This window comes from Adiantum capillus-veneris, chromosome 17 (assembly GCF_014529385.1).
Source record: "Adiantum capillus-veneris isolate H3 chromosome 17, ASM1452938v2, whole genome shotgun sequence".
In the NCBI taxonomy this organism is placed as follows: Eukaryota; Viridiplantae; Streptophyta; class Polypodiopsida; order Polypodiales; family Pteridaceae; genus Adiantum; species Adiantum capillus-veneris.
Window position 1 is genome coordinate 53793836 of NC_140947.1, and position 14851 is coordinate 53808686.

Consider the following 14851-nt stretch of genomic DNA (forward strand, 5'->3'; position numbering starts at 1 on the left):
ATCCGTGTGAACTTTGGCTAACTCAATGCCTTTGCTAGCCATAATATCCTGTATCACATGCTACCTAACCTCAATCTATTTCGACTTGGAATGAGACACGGGGTTCTTTGCTAAGGTAATCGCACTATGACTGTCACAATGTAACACTAGAGTCTGGTGTATACCAAGATCTCCCACTAGACGAGATAACCATACAACTTCCTTGTTGACACTGGAAACTGCAACATACTTAGCCCCATGGTGAAAGTCGAAGTGCAATTTTGGAGACTTGATCTTCAAGAGATTGCTGCTCCAACAAACAAGAAAATGTAGCCAAATGTGGATCTCCTAGTGTCCACACAACCGGCATAATTAGAATCAGTGTATCCAACTATGGACGCATCACTATTCCCAAAACGTAAGCACTTGATGGTTGAACCTTTGATGTATCTCAAGATATGCTTCACTACTTCCCAATGCTTTCTGCCCGGATTTTCCATATACCTGCTAACCACTCCCACTGCAAATGCAATATCTCGTTGCCTGCTAACTATGGCAAATATGAGACTGCCAATTGCCGAACAATGTGGCACCTTTCTATCTGTGCGTTTTCAGCATCCGATTTGGGGCAATCGTTCTTGCAAAGTTTTACATATGCAGTCATTGGGGTACTCAATTTTTTTCCCCCTTGCATGTTAAAATGTTGCAAGACCTTGTGAATATACTCTTCCTGTGATAGTTCAAGAATTCCATGTTTACAATCTCTCTTGATATACATACCAAGAAAATGATTTGCATCGCACAAATCTTTCATGTCAATAAGGCATCCTTGAGAAGTACAATCTCATCTTTGGATTTCCCAACGATAAGCATATCATCCATGTACAAGATGAGAATGATGAGGGAACCATCGTTCAACCTCCTTGTGTATAAGCATTGATCCTCTTGGCTTGTACATACCCTTGGGATTGATTGTACTTATCAAACTTGATGTACCATTGCCTTGAACCTTGTTTTAGACCATACAAAGCTTTCTTGAGTCTACACACCAGTTTTCCCCTTGTTGGATTTTCAGGTTTGATCTCAAAACCTTCTGGCTATTTCATGTAGACTCCTCTTTAAGATCCCCGTGAAGAATTCCATTTGGAAGAATTCCATGTCCTCAATATCTACTAAACCCAGCACAAGACGTAGTGTAGTCATCTTGACTACTGGAGAAAAAATCTTGTCGAAATACATGTGTCATAATAATCAATATCTAATTCTCCTAAATGATTTTCTCATATTAAACTGATCATTTAATGTGGGGAAGTGCCAAGGGAGAAAAAGCTAGAATATTGGTTAAGTTAGCAGACCGGCCACAGTAGGGATCCAAAGGAGGGAAAATAGGGATCCAAAGGGGGGGCCATCTGCAAAAGAGCCATGTGAAACAATGGGCCAAAAAGACCCTAAGGTTCAGCCCATTAAGACTTCCAAAATGCTAAGGTTCCAAAATTCAAAGGTTGTGTCCAAAGGTTAACCCTAGGGAAAATTGGATGCTTAGTGTGAGCTCAAAAAGTCTTTGCATATCCCTACATGGGAGGGGGCGAGCCCCAAAGCTAGGGGATGAGAGAGAAAGCTACACACACACACACAGGCTCCCTTTACACAAAGGGAATGAGGGACACATGTCAGCTCCCTAGGCCAGATGCCCACAAGGTGTGCCCAATTCCTATTGGAAGACCCTTGAAGTGGACCAATGAGAATTAAGCTAGAGTAAATCTAGTTTAATTAATTTAAAAACATTTAATAAAAGAAACCAATAAGAATTAAGTGTCCTAGAAGACTATTGGGCAGTCTCCCAAGGGGTCCAATGAGCATTCAGGAGCCCCATGGCTTGCCTGATTCCTATTGGCCAGGAGGCAAAGGGGTCCAATGAGAGTTTAGTTTAATTATTTAATTATCTAAAGCTCTCACAAAAGGGGAAAGGGGGACACATGTCAGAAGGCTATCACTTATGCTGCTTAATCCCTATTGGCTTGACCTGGGGAGGTCCAATGAGGCAAAAGCCAGCCTAACTTAGCAGCTAGGGCTCGCCCAAGAGAGAGGGGGGGCTGATTTTTGCTTGGCATTGACACACACACTCTCACACTTGACCATGTGTGAAGGGAAAATACTCTATCTCCTCCCAAGCTTTAATGGAGAGCTCATCACCTACTCCAAGCTTGTGAGATAGAAGCCTACATCAACACTCTCTTGGCATGTGGATGCAAATCCAACCAAGAGCCAAGCTTCAATGCATGCTCATCTTCTCTACCAAGCTAATTACTAAGCTAAGCTATGCTAATATGAGTGATTATGTGAGGAGATGTACTTCTTTCTCGTAAGATACTTCTTTTTCCTCTCAATCTACTCTCATACCCTGCTAGCTCTCACCATCTTCGAAGGTGTGTGAGGTCTTGGGTCTGAGAACGGGGATAATTCAAGTTGTGTTTGATTAAGTGTTTTGCTTGGTGTATGAAGCTTCCATCTTCATTGCACTAGCTAGTCTTGAAGGAACACAAAGAATTGTATTGTACAATGTCTCTCTTGATGGGAGAAACCATAATACAAAGCCTTTTGGAGGGGGGACCGGCTCCATGCAAATCCGGTCCTCAACTGTTGTCAATAGCTTAATTGCTCTCTCTTTTGAAAGTATTGTCGATGCTATCTAACTAGGTGTTATGCTTTTTGTTGCTCTCTCCACCCAAGCACTCTTGTAATTCTCATTAGGAATCAACTCTAATGAAATGCCCACTATGTGCATGCTAAATTCCGCTACACAAAAGATTTTAGGCCATTAAATGTTACATTGGTATCAGAGCTCAAGGTTTCTCTTTTCTTGCTCAAGAAGGGAGGTCCTCAAGCTAGCTACAAATGGTTGGTATTATTAATTGCCTGTGAGTAAGTAGAATAGGGATTTTTCAGCCTTGCAGTGCGCCTGCCTTTGTGCAGTTAACGGGGCATCACCGTCGAGAGCTATGGTCTTAATAGTGGAGTCCTATGGGGCTTGCTTACGGCTTAACCACTATTGAGCTATTAGAAGCTTGACAGGAGCCGGTGCTATTTTGGTGTCGAAAGACCCTCTCTTCTATTCCTTGCAATTAATGGTATTCGAGCCGCGGGTACAGTAGCTTGAGTGCTTTTTCTAAAGGGGTAAAGAGGAGTAGCAACTAGGGCTTGAAGTGCCAAAGTACACCTAAAAAGTTTACACCTAAAAGTTGTTAGAATGGCTGACAATATTAAAGAGAGTGAAATTAATGTTGATAACTTTGATTTTGCTCATGAGCAAGCTACTAATGATGCTTCAATGCTTGTTAATTATCTTGTTTCTAGGCTTCAACAAGCCATGGGCAATCCATCTCTCCAAAGTGAAGTGCAACGGCAACTCCGTGCTCACGGGATTCTCCAAGCTCATCACCATGACGAGAGAACACCTAGGAAGCCTCCCTATGAGACTACCAAAAGAGGTCTCTCTCCGATTCGGGAAGAAGAAGAGAATCCATATGAAGGGCTCAAGAACTTACTTCTTGATGATGCATCTCCTTCCCAAAGGAGAACTCAAGAGCCCCCACCGAAGGAAAGAGAAAGAAGCGAGTCTCCCGCCACCTCGGCGGAGATGGCTCCACGAAGACGGCGGGCTAAACGCTCTCCATCACCACCAAAGCGGAGAAGACCATCACACTCTTCTCCACGCCATAATTCAAAGAGGGATGATAAAAAGCAAGAGAAGAAAAAGGCGAGAAAGAGGACACCCTCTTCTCCATTTCTTCATCCTCTTCCTCTCATGAAAGCTATGGTGAAGACGACAAAGATCAAGACAAGAAAAAGGCGAGAAAGAGGTCACCCTCTTCTCCACCTTCTTCAAATTCTTCATCTTCTGAAGAAAGTGATGGTGCAACTTTTGAACCATCAAAAAGAAGAGGCCATAGAAAATCCTATGCCGCATGGAAGAGGTCGTCCAAGCTGAAGAAATTCAAAGAGGGAGGGAAGAGCATCTCTTTCCTTACCTATGATGGCACCTTCGGTGCTACAGACAAAGGTTTTGGCCTTTATCCAGCAATTCGATGCGGCGTTTGGAGATGAGGGCTTCACGGAGTCCTCTAAGCTACGCCATGTAGCTATGCACTTTCAAAAGTCCGCCAGACAATGGTGGTCTAGCCTACGAGCCAACGGTGAAGCTCCACGAACATGGAAGGCTTTAAGAGCTTCCATTATGAAGCAGTTTTTGGCCACCGATGCCAAAGACAAAGTACTCACCGAATGGCGAAGCTTAAAGCTCTCTCCCAATGAATCCATCCACAAATATGTAGACAAGTTTTGGGACCTACAACTCAAAGCCACTGTCTTCAAAAAGTTGGATTTTGGAGAGCAAAAGCAACAATTTTGTGCGGGCTTAACCGAAGAAATGGCGGAGTATGTCAACTCCCAAAGGCCACGTACCATATCGGCGGTAATACACCATACTATGGTGGCCTCGCGAATCAATTTCCAAACGGGGGGTAAAAGAAATAATAAGCCCCCGGAAAACAAAGGTTCCAATGAGCCTAAGGGGAAGGACAATGTCCAAAAGTCTCCTAAGGGCAATTCCAACAAAGCTAAAGAGAAGGGAGTTTACAAAGGAAAGAATAAACTCTCTCCTGAAGAGCTTGAGCGTTATCGTAAAGATAACCGGTGTTTCAAGTGCGGCGAACAAGGGCATGCGTACCGCGCTTGTCCCCAAAGGAACAACCGCCAAGATCCTCCTAGAGCTTCTTTGGTTGAAATCCAAGAGGAGGAGATTCTTCAAACTCACCACAAAGGATCTCCTCTATGCCATGCTTGGGGAAAGGTAAGAGAACATGATGCTTTTATTCTCTTTGACCCTGGTTCTACTCACAATTTTATATCTATGGAGTTAGCCACCAAGCTAGGCATACAATCCTACGAGATGGGAGATATCCTACCCGTAGATAGTGCCTTCAAGGGGCAAGAAGCTTCAGTCACTCCCTTAATCGGGAAATTGAGGCTTCATGTCCAAGGCTATGTGGACAAAGAGGATTTCTTTATCTCTCCTCTCAAGCATGAGGATGTAATCCTAGGGGCACCATGGTTTGACCGTCTGGCTGCCCATGTTAAATTTCCTGAAAGGAGAATCTCCTTTAAGTTCAGGGAAAAGGACATGTATATAGATGCTAGGGAGATGGGTAACACCATCCCCATTGTACATACACCAGCTTTCAACAAGTCAATAAAGAGCTCTATTTCCGTGTACATGATTTTTGTTAAAGATTCTCAAAATGAACCTAATGCTTTAGCAAAAGAAAATAAAAGCAACCAAAAGGAATTAGAGTTATCCAATTTTCTCAAGGGGTTTCAAGATGTCTTTATTGACGACATCCCTTGTGAGCTACCTCCTAAACGAGGTAATGACGACCATGCAATTGAACTTCTTCCAGGAAGTTCACCGCCTAACAAACCTCCTTATAGAGTTTCTCAAGCTCAACAAGAGGAGATTATGCGGCAAGTGCATGAGTTAATTGAGAAGGGCATGGTTAGGCCTAGCTCATCTCCATTTTGCTCACCTGTGCTATTAGTGCAAAAGAAAGACGGCACATATCGTATGTGTGTCGACTATAGAGCACTAAATAGGATCACTATCAAAATAGGTTTCCCGTTCCACGGGTAGAAGACCTATTTGATAAGCTACAAGGATCGACCTACTTCAGTAGGATTGACCTAAAAAGTGGCTATCATCAAATAAGGATAGTTGATCAAGACATTGTAAAGACCGCATTTCGTACTACATTTGGTCTTTACGAATACATTGTCATGCCTTTTGGCTTGACTAATGCACCAGCCACATTTAACCGCTTGATGGAGAAGCTGTTCAGACCTCATCGAACCTTCACTGGAGTGTTCTTTGATGATATTATCATCTACTCTAATTCATTAGAGGAACATAAGCAACACCTCCAGGTAATATTTCAAGTTTTAAGAGAGAATAAACTTTATGTTAATCGAAAGAAAAGTGAATTTTTCTTGCAAGAGATTCAATATTTAGGTCACATTATCTCTCAAGATGGAATCCAAATGGATCCATCCAAGTTAGAGGTAATAAAAGGATGGCCTAAACCAAGGAATCTTCATGAACTAAGAAGCTTTATAGGTATGTGTGCATACTATAGACGCTTCATAGAAAAGTTCTCACAAATTGCGGGACCATTACATGACCTAACAAAGAAAAATGTTAGGTATACATGGTCTGCTAAGGAGAACAATGCTTTCGAAAAGCTTAAAGAAAAGCTTATCTCTCAACCTGTGCTTACACTACCGGATCTCTCAAAACCATTTGAGGTCCAATGTGATGCTTGTGGTGATTGCCTTGGGGCTGTTTTGCTCCAAGAAGGGCACGCCATAGGCTATGAGAGTCGAAGGCTCGACCCTGTTGAGCAAGCTCTAGGCATATACGAAAAAGAACTCCTTGCAGTTCTACATGCCTTAGACTCATGGAAGCACTATTTATTGGGGACTCCTTTCATTCTGCGAACGGATCACCAAAGTCTTAAGTACTTCATGACGCAGACCAAGCTCTCCGACAAACAAATGAGGTGGGCAAATTTCCTTTCGCAATTTCATTTTCATATTGCTCACATAGCTGGCAAGCATAATCAAGTAGCCGATGCACTCTCAAGACGACCGAGAGTGAATGCGGTTTCCATAGCAACTCACAATGATCTATCTTCAATGATAGATGAGTATGCTATTGATCCCGATTTTAGAGATGTGATTTCAGCCCTTGCATTAGGGAAGAAAGAAGAACCATTTACTTTACAAGATGGTTATCTTCTCTATGGCAATAGACTATGCGTTACTAACTCACTACGTGAGAAAGTAATGTATGAATCTCATGCTCCCCCATATGCGGGGCATAGAGGGATTCAGTCTACCCTAAAGGGAATGGAAACATATTTCTATTGGCCTACCATGAAAGTGAACATACATGAGTATGTTTCCAAATGTGTGGTATGTCAAAAGACAAAATTTGATAGAGGGAAGCAACTTGGATTGCTTCAACCCTTGCCAATCCCTAATTCACCGTGGGAGAGCATATCCATGGATTTTATCTTTGGATTGCCTAAGTCTATCCATGGGAATACGGGAATATGGACGATAGTAGACAGGTTCAGTAAACAAGCTCATTTTATACCTGTCAAAAAGACTATCAAAGCCCATCAAATGGCAACCCTCTTCATTTCACAAATTTTCAAGTACCATGGCTTGCCAATGTCCATAGTGTCGGATAGAGATCCTAGAATGACCAGTAATTTCTGGAAGGGTCTCTTTGAGAATTTAGGAACAAGGCTAAACTTCTCTTCGGCCTATCATCCACAAACTGATGGCCAAAGTGAAATAGCTAACCTAACTATTCTCGATCTACTAAAAGCCTATGTAACGGAAGTAGATCAAAGATCCCAATGGGAGAAGTACTTACCCTTAGTAGAGTATGCTTACAATAACACTGTACATACTTCTACAGGAAAAGCACCTTTCGAGGTAATTGAGGGAAGATCAAAAAGTCCCTTGCTACTTAAGGTACATGGGAAGATCTTCGCTGCAGATGAGTATAGCCGAGACCTACAAGAATCTTTCCAAAAGATTAAGGATGCTATCTCTATCTCACAGCAAAGGAAAAAGGCTGCTGCTGACAAGCACAGAAGAGCCCAAGCCTTTAAAGAAAACGATTGGGTCTTGTTAAAGTTTCCCAAGGCTCGATTAAGGCACACGACGGGCAAGAATCCTACGGGCCACCAAAAGTACTATGCTAAACTAGCAAAAAGGTACTATGGTCCCTTCCAGATTCTTAGGCCAATCAATGAGATGGCCTATCAACTTAAGTTGCCCAATCATTGGCTCATACACAATGCTTTTCATGTGAGCCTTTTAAAGCCTTACAAAGGAGAGCCACCTCAAGAACCAACTATTGAAGACCCACCGGAGATCGAGGACCTCGAGGAGGTGCTGCAGCCCGAGTCCATTCTCCGACATGAAGACAAGGTATTAAGAGGCGGTAAGACTATCAGACGATATCTTATTAAGTTTAAGAATTATCCTTTTGAAGATGCTAGATGGATGCAAGGCATACAATTAAAGGATAACCTAAACCTTGTCAATGCTTACAATGCTTCCCAAGAGTAAGCAAATGTACAAAATGTTAAAAATGAACAAAATTTTTTGTCTTATAAGACTCTCTTTTTCTTGATTTGTGCACAAAAATGAAGTAGTATGCATGCTTAGATCAAGTTTGTGGAGACGACGTCTCCCAAACACCAAGTAGAGCTTGTCACTCTACTATGGAAGACTGATAGGACTAATGTGCAGACATGCTTGCGGCAGCCTCAGGCTCTCAAGCGCCAAATGGACTAGTCATCCATTATGGAATGATGTCGTAGGGTAACATAGGGATCCTCTACCCGCTAAGAAAAGGACTCATGCATATGCTTTATCTTCTCTACACCATAGTCGAGGACGACTATGATTTCAAGAGAGAGGTAATGTCATAATAATCAATATCTAATTCTCCTAAATGATTTTCTCATATTAAACTGATCATTTAATGTGGGGAAGTGCCAAGGGAGAAAAAGCTAGAATATTGGTTAAGTTAGCAGACCGGCCACAGTAGGGATCCAAAGGAGGGAAAATAGGGATCCAAAGGGGGGGCCATCTGCAAAAGAGCCATGTGAAACAATGGGCCAAAAAGACCCTAAGGTTCAGCCCATTAAGACTTCCAAAATGCTAAGGTTCCAAAATTCAAAGGTTGTGTCCAAAGGTTAACCCTAGGGAAAATTGGATGCTTAGTGTGAGCTCAAAAAGTCTTTGCATATCCCTACATGGGAGGGGGCGAGCCCCAAAGCTAGGGGATGAGAGAGAAAGCTACACACACACACACAGGCTCCCTTTACACAAAGGGAATGAGGGACACATGTCAGCTCCCTAGGCCAGATGCCCACAAGGTGTGCCCAATTCCTATTGGAAGACCCTTGAAGTGGACCAATGAGAATTAAGCTAGAGTAAATCTAGTTTAATTAATTTAAAAACATTTAATAAAAGAAACCAATAAGAATTAAGTGTCCTAGAAGACTATTGGGCAGTCTCCCAAGGGGTCCAATGAGCATTCAGGAGCCCCATGGCTTGCCTGATTCCTATTGGCCAGGAGGCAAAGGGGTCCAATGAGAGTTTAGTTTAATTATTTAATTATCTAAAGCTCTCACAAAAGGGGAAAGGGGGACACATGTCAGAAGGCTATCACTTATGCTGCTTAATCCCTATTGGCTTGACCTGGGGAGGTCCAATGAGGCAAAAGCCAGCCTAACTTAGCAGCTAGGGCTCGCCCAAGAGAGAGGGGGGGCTGATTTTTGCTTGGCATTGACACACACACTCTCACACTTGACCATGTGTGAAGGGAAAATACTCTATCTCCTCCCAAGCTTTAATGGAGAGCTCATCACCTACTCCAAGCTTGTGAGATAGAAGCCTACATCAACACTCTCTTGGCATGTGGATGCAAATCCAACCAAGAGCCAAGCTTCAATGCATGCTCATCTTCTCTACCAAGCTAATTACTAAGCTAAGCTATGCTAATATGAGTGATTATGTGAGGAGATGTACTTCTTTCTCGTAAGATACTTCTTTTTCCTCTCAATCTACTCTCATACCCTGCTAGCTCTCACCATCTTCGAAGGTGTGTGAGGTCTTGGGTCTGAGAACGGGGATAATTCAAGTTGTGTTTGATTAAGTGTTTTGCTTGGTGTATGAAGCTTCCATCTTCATTGCACTAGCTAGTCTTGAAGGAACACAAAGAATTGTATTGTACAATGTCTCTCTTGATGGGAGAAACCATAATACAAAGCCTTTTGGAGGGGGGACCGGCTCCATGCAAATCCGGTCCTCAACTGTTGTCAATAGCTTAATTGCTCTCTCTTTTGAAAGTATTGTCGATGCTATCTAACTAGGTGTTATGCTTTTTGTTGCTCTCTCCACCCAAGCACTCTTGTAATTCTCATTAGGAATCAACTCTAATGAAATGCCCACTATGTTCATGCTAAATTCCGCTACACAAAAGATTTTAGGCCATTAAATGTTACAACATGCCTTTCTTCTACTTGAAGCTTTTAGCAACCAATCTAGCCTTATACTTAGGCTCGGGATCTTCTACCATGTTCTTTTTCTTGTACATCCATTTGCAAGGCAATGCTTATTTACCCTTTGGTAGCTCTGTCAATTCCCAAGTTTCATTGGCTAAATTGAGTTATACTCAGATTGCATATCCTGCTCCCACTTTACGCTATCTTCCATCTAAAAAACTTTTTTATAACAAGTGGCCTCATCGTAGTCAGGGACTAGCACATAGTCCAATCCTTTCTCAAACCCCTCAGGTGCACGAAATACACGCATAGATCTCCTCATCACTGCCTAATTGCCAGATTCCGATCTCTCTATAACACTACTAATGGTACGAACATTACCAGTAGACTGAGTTGGTTTTCCCAAATTTGTGGAGGCTATATCGTCTAATCTAACTTTTCGATATTTGGCATCTTTAACAGGTTGTCTATACATTTTAGACTCATTGAATATCACTCGTGAGCCGCAAATAGCCTTTCTAGTTTTTGGGTGCCAGAGATGATATCCCATCTCTCCATCTAGACCATAACCAATGAAGATTCACTTGTGTGACTTGGGATCTAGCTTCTTGCAAAGTTCTTTGGGAATGTGTGAGAATGCTTCACACCCATAACAGCCTCTCCCCACAACTCAGGAGGTAAATTCTCCATAGATAACATTGCTGTGACTCTTTCTTGAATCATGTCTACACTTAGCAATTCCATTCTGAGCAGGTGTGTATGGTGTATCAAAGTGTCACCAAATCCCTCTTTTGCTACAAAAGTTCTTGAGCTATGTGGAGACATACTCTCCACCATTGTCAGTTCAAAAAGCTTTTAGCTTTCTACCAGATTGGTTCTCAACTATGGCTAATAATTTTTGGAATGTAGCAAACACTTCGTCTTTCCCCTTCAACCCACACCTTTCAAGTAGAGTCATCTATGAATGTCAGGAAATATAGTGCTCCCCCTAGAGATTTGTGTGGCATAGGCCAACATAAATTGCTATGAACCAAATCTAGAGGGTTTCCCAACTCTCAATGTAATGGCGAGATACTTTGCCTACTTTACTTTCCATAGATGCAATGCTCATATAATTTTTTATTTTTATTTTTTAAACACATGTAAGTAGCCCAAACGTTGAAGGATTTTCATTCTTTTTTGGCTCATATGGCCTAGCCGGCTATGCAACAACTCAATAGAAGGTTGCTTGGCTATATAGATAGAAATCTCTTTGACTGAAGATATATATAAAGAGTACAATGAACCAAATTTGTGACCTTTTATGACAACCAAATTTTCTTTATTCACCATCCACGAACCATTGCCAAAAATAGTAGTATAGCCTAGAGTATCAAGCGGACCAACTAACAACAAACTCTTAGTCAGTTTAGGAACATGTATGACTCCATGAAGCATAAATTGGGTGCCATTCATCATGTATAACTTGACATCTCCCATATCGCATATATCAAGATGATAGGAGTCTCCAAGCTTGATTGAACCATGCATCGCAGTATATGTGGAGAACCATTTCCTATGGGTAGTAACATGCAGACTCACACCGAAATCAATGATCCAATTTTGCACATAACACTCATCAAGAGCTAGTAATGCATCTCGAATCAAATTGGAAGTGAAAACAAGAACATCTGAAGAACAACTTTTGGAGGTGGAGATTCAGCCACATTGATCTTCTCTACCTTTACACTGCTCTTTGGAGCGTCAGAATTCACAATAGCTTTTCCCTTTTCACGCTACAAAACACTATAATCTTTATTTAAATGGCCTTTCTTACCGCAATAATAGCATTCTACATTTCTCAAGTCATGGTCTTAACTTTTGCTATGATTTTGGCGATCTTTACGATCCTATGAATGGTCGTGGCTGCGACTACATCCACCTCTTTTGCCTATGGCGATTATGGCCACTTGCCATATATGAATCTCCATGCCCACCACTATCAAGGGATTGATGTCTAATCTCCTCAGTGAGCAATGCACTAGTAACATCACTGAACTTCAGTTTACCACATGGTGCCGAGTTACTAATAGCGAAATTAAATGTATCCCAAGAAGAATGCAAACAGAATAATGTTGGAATTAGGGTTGCAGGAGAACACATACAGCTTGGAGAAGATGAAGGAAGCTCAAGCCACATGATAGAGAGTTTTACTTAGTATGCAATGGAAAGAAATATAGCCCTAGAACGATGGGCATATATAAAATGCACGGGGGAAAAACCTCCTAAAGAGGGAGAAAATGCCTCGGCGGTCCTAAATGTGTTCACACACATCACTACCTCATGTATATGATAATAAATCCCCCCTAGAGTGATGTGGTGAATGAGAGCTGGCACATAGAAAAGGGAAGTGCCATGCTCTAAGAACATGATTAGTCAACAAAGGGGAGTAAGCCCAAACCTTTGCGGAAAGTTTCGAACTTCTATGAGACAATGCCTTTGTGAGAAGATCAGCAAGGTTGTCCTGTGTTGGAATATAAGCCAAGCTGATCTCTCCTATTGAGAGCCTCTCCCTGACATAGTGGTAATGCACCTCAATGTGCTTTGTGCGAGCATGAAAAACTCGGTTCCTTGCAACCGCCAATGCGCTCTAACTATCAATGTAGATAGTGTTGGCAGTGTCCTGTCCAACACCCAAATCATCCATAAGGCGTCTGAGCCATATTCACTCAACCGTAATAACTATGAAGACTACCCTGTACTCAACCTCACAACTGGAAGTGGCCACAATAGGTTTCTTCTTGCTCAACCATGATATACATGAGCTGCCAAGCTGAAACAAAAACCACTTGTGGATACTTGTGTGTCAAAACAACCAACCCAATCTGAGTCTAAAAAAAGCATGTAAGTCTAGCGGTAATGATCCCCCCTTGGGATAATACAAGTCTGGCGGCAATGATCCCCCTTGGGATAAAACAAGCCAAGATGTAAAGTTCCACTCAAGTAGCACAAAATCCTCTTGACAGCCTGCCAATGCTTAGACCCTTGGCTATGCATAAATCTGATGACTTGTGAGACTGCAAATTGAATATCTGGCCTCGAGTTGCATACATTTGAGGCATCCAATAGCAGTTTGGTAGAGAGTGACATCTGTAGGTACTAGCATCATGAAGACTCAATTTCAAACCTGTTTCCATGGGAGTGGAAATAGGTTTGCAATCCTCTTCCAAACTTACATAGCAATGTCTCTATGTAACTTTTTTGACACAAGGCAATACGACCATCACACTGCTTAAATTGTATACCCAACCAATGATGCAACAACCCCAAACCTCTCATCTTGAAAGTAGCATTCAAATCAGTCTTAAATTCAGCAATATGTCTCTCATTTGGTCCAGTGATCAGTAAATCATCCACATTGAGAAGTACATCACCCTCACGCTTTACATACAATGTGCTTTCTGTTGGACTGTTACGAAAGCCTCGTTTGACCAAATGAGTCTCGGCCTTCTCTTACCAAGCATGAGGAGATTGCTTCAACCCATACAAAGCTTTGATACATTTGCACGCCTTATCCTCTTGTCCTTTCTTGACAAAACTGCGAGGCTGCTTACATAAACTTCCTCAAATATGTCACCATTCAAGAAGGCAGTAAAAATGTATGATTGATGTACATCCCAACCAAAATGAGCTGCCAATGCGCATAGAAAATGCACAGTAGTCATACGACAAGTGGGATCAAAATTTTCTTCATAATCTATGCCTTTTTGTTGTGCATAACCCTTTGCAACAAGTCCAGCCTTACAAATATCAATCTCACCATCCGGCTCGCGTGTCAACTTGTAAACCGACTCATACCAATGGCCTTTTTGCTAGGAGGAAAATCACATAAAGTCCAAGTGTCATGTTCTATAAGTGCATCATATTTTGATTGCATGGCAGCCATCCAATTTTTTTGAATTTTGTCCTTCATCAAAAGATAGAGGTTCCAACATCATGTAAGCTAGACACAGCCAAAGCATAACAATCTGATGCATAAGATGCATGGTGAGAAGTTGAACGAGTGCGACTAGACAAAGATGCATCTAATTTACTGTCACGTAATGTATACACCAACCATTTTGACATACCTCTAACCTGCTCATTTTCAGCCATTTCCTCATCAAGTACATCATGTACATCTGCATCAGTAATAGGTTGATCTGTAACATTTTCAGAAAACCCCCGTAAGCTGTACATTTGCCTCATTTTGGAATTCACATTTGAACTTCCAGCAATGAAAAGAGGCAATAAAGTGTCATAAATGTCCTTTGAGCTTACATTACTGTCTCTAGTACATGACAGCAAGGGCTAAACAAAATCTTCCACAAACACAACATCACGTGAAACCAGAATACGCTTTGTTTGTGGATGATACAACTTGTAACCTTTGCTTTTATCACTATAACAACAAAAATATATTTGATAGCATTATCATCTGATTTTTTGCGTCGTGTTTGTGGCACCAAAGCATATGCCAAACATCCAAAAATACGCATGTGCTCAATAGAAGTCTTTCTATCATGCCATGCTTTATATAGAGTCCTAGATGCTAAGATTTTAGGACACATGTTAACTACATAAGTGGCACACATGATGGCCTCAAGCCAAAACTAACGCGGAAAAGCTTGAATTTTGACCATACATCATGCCATTTCCATAAGTGACCCGTTTTTCCTCTCCGCAACACCATATTGTTGAGGCGTATAAGG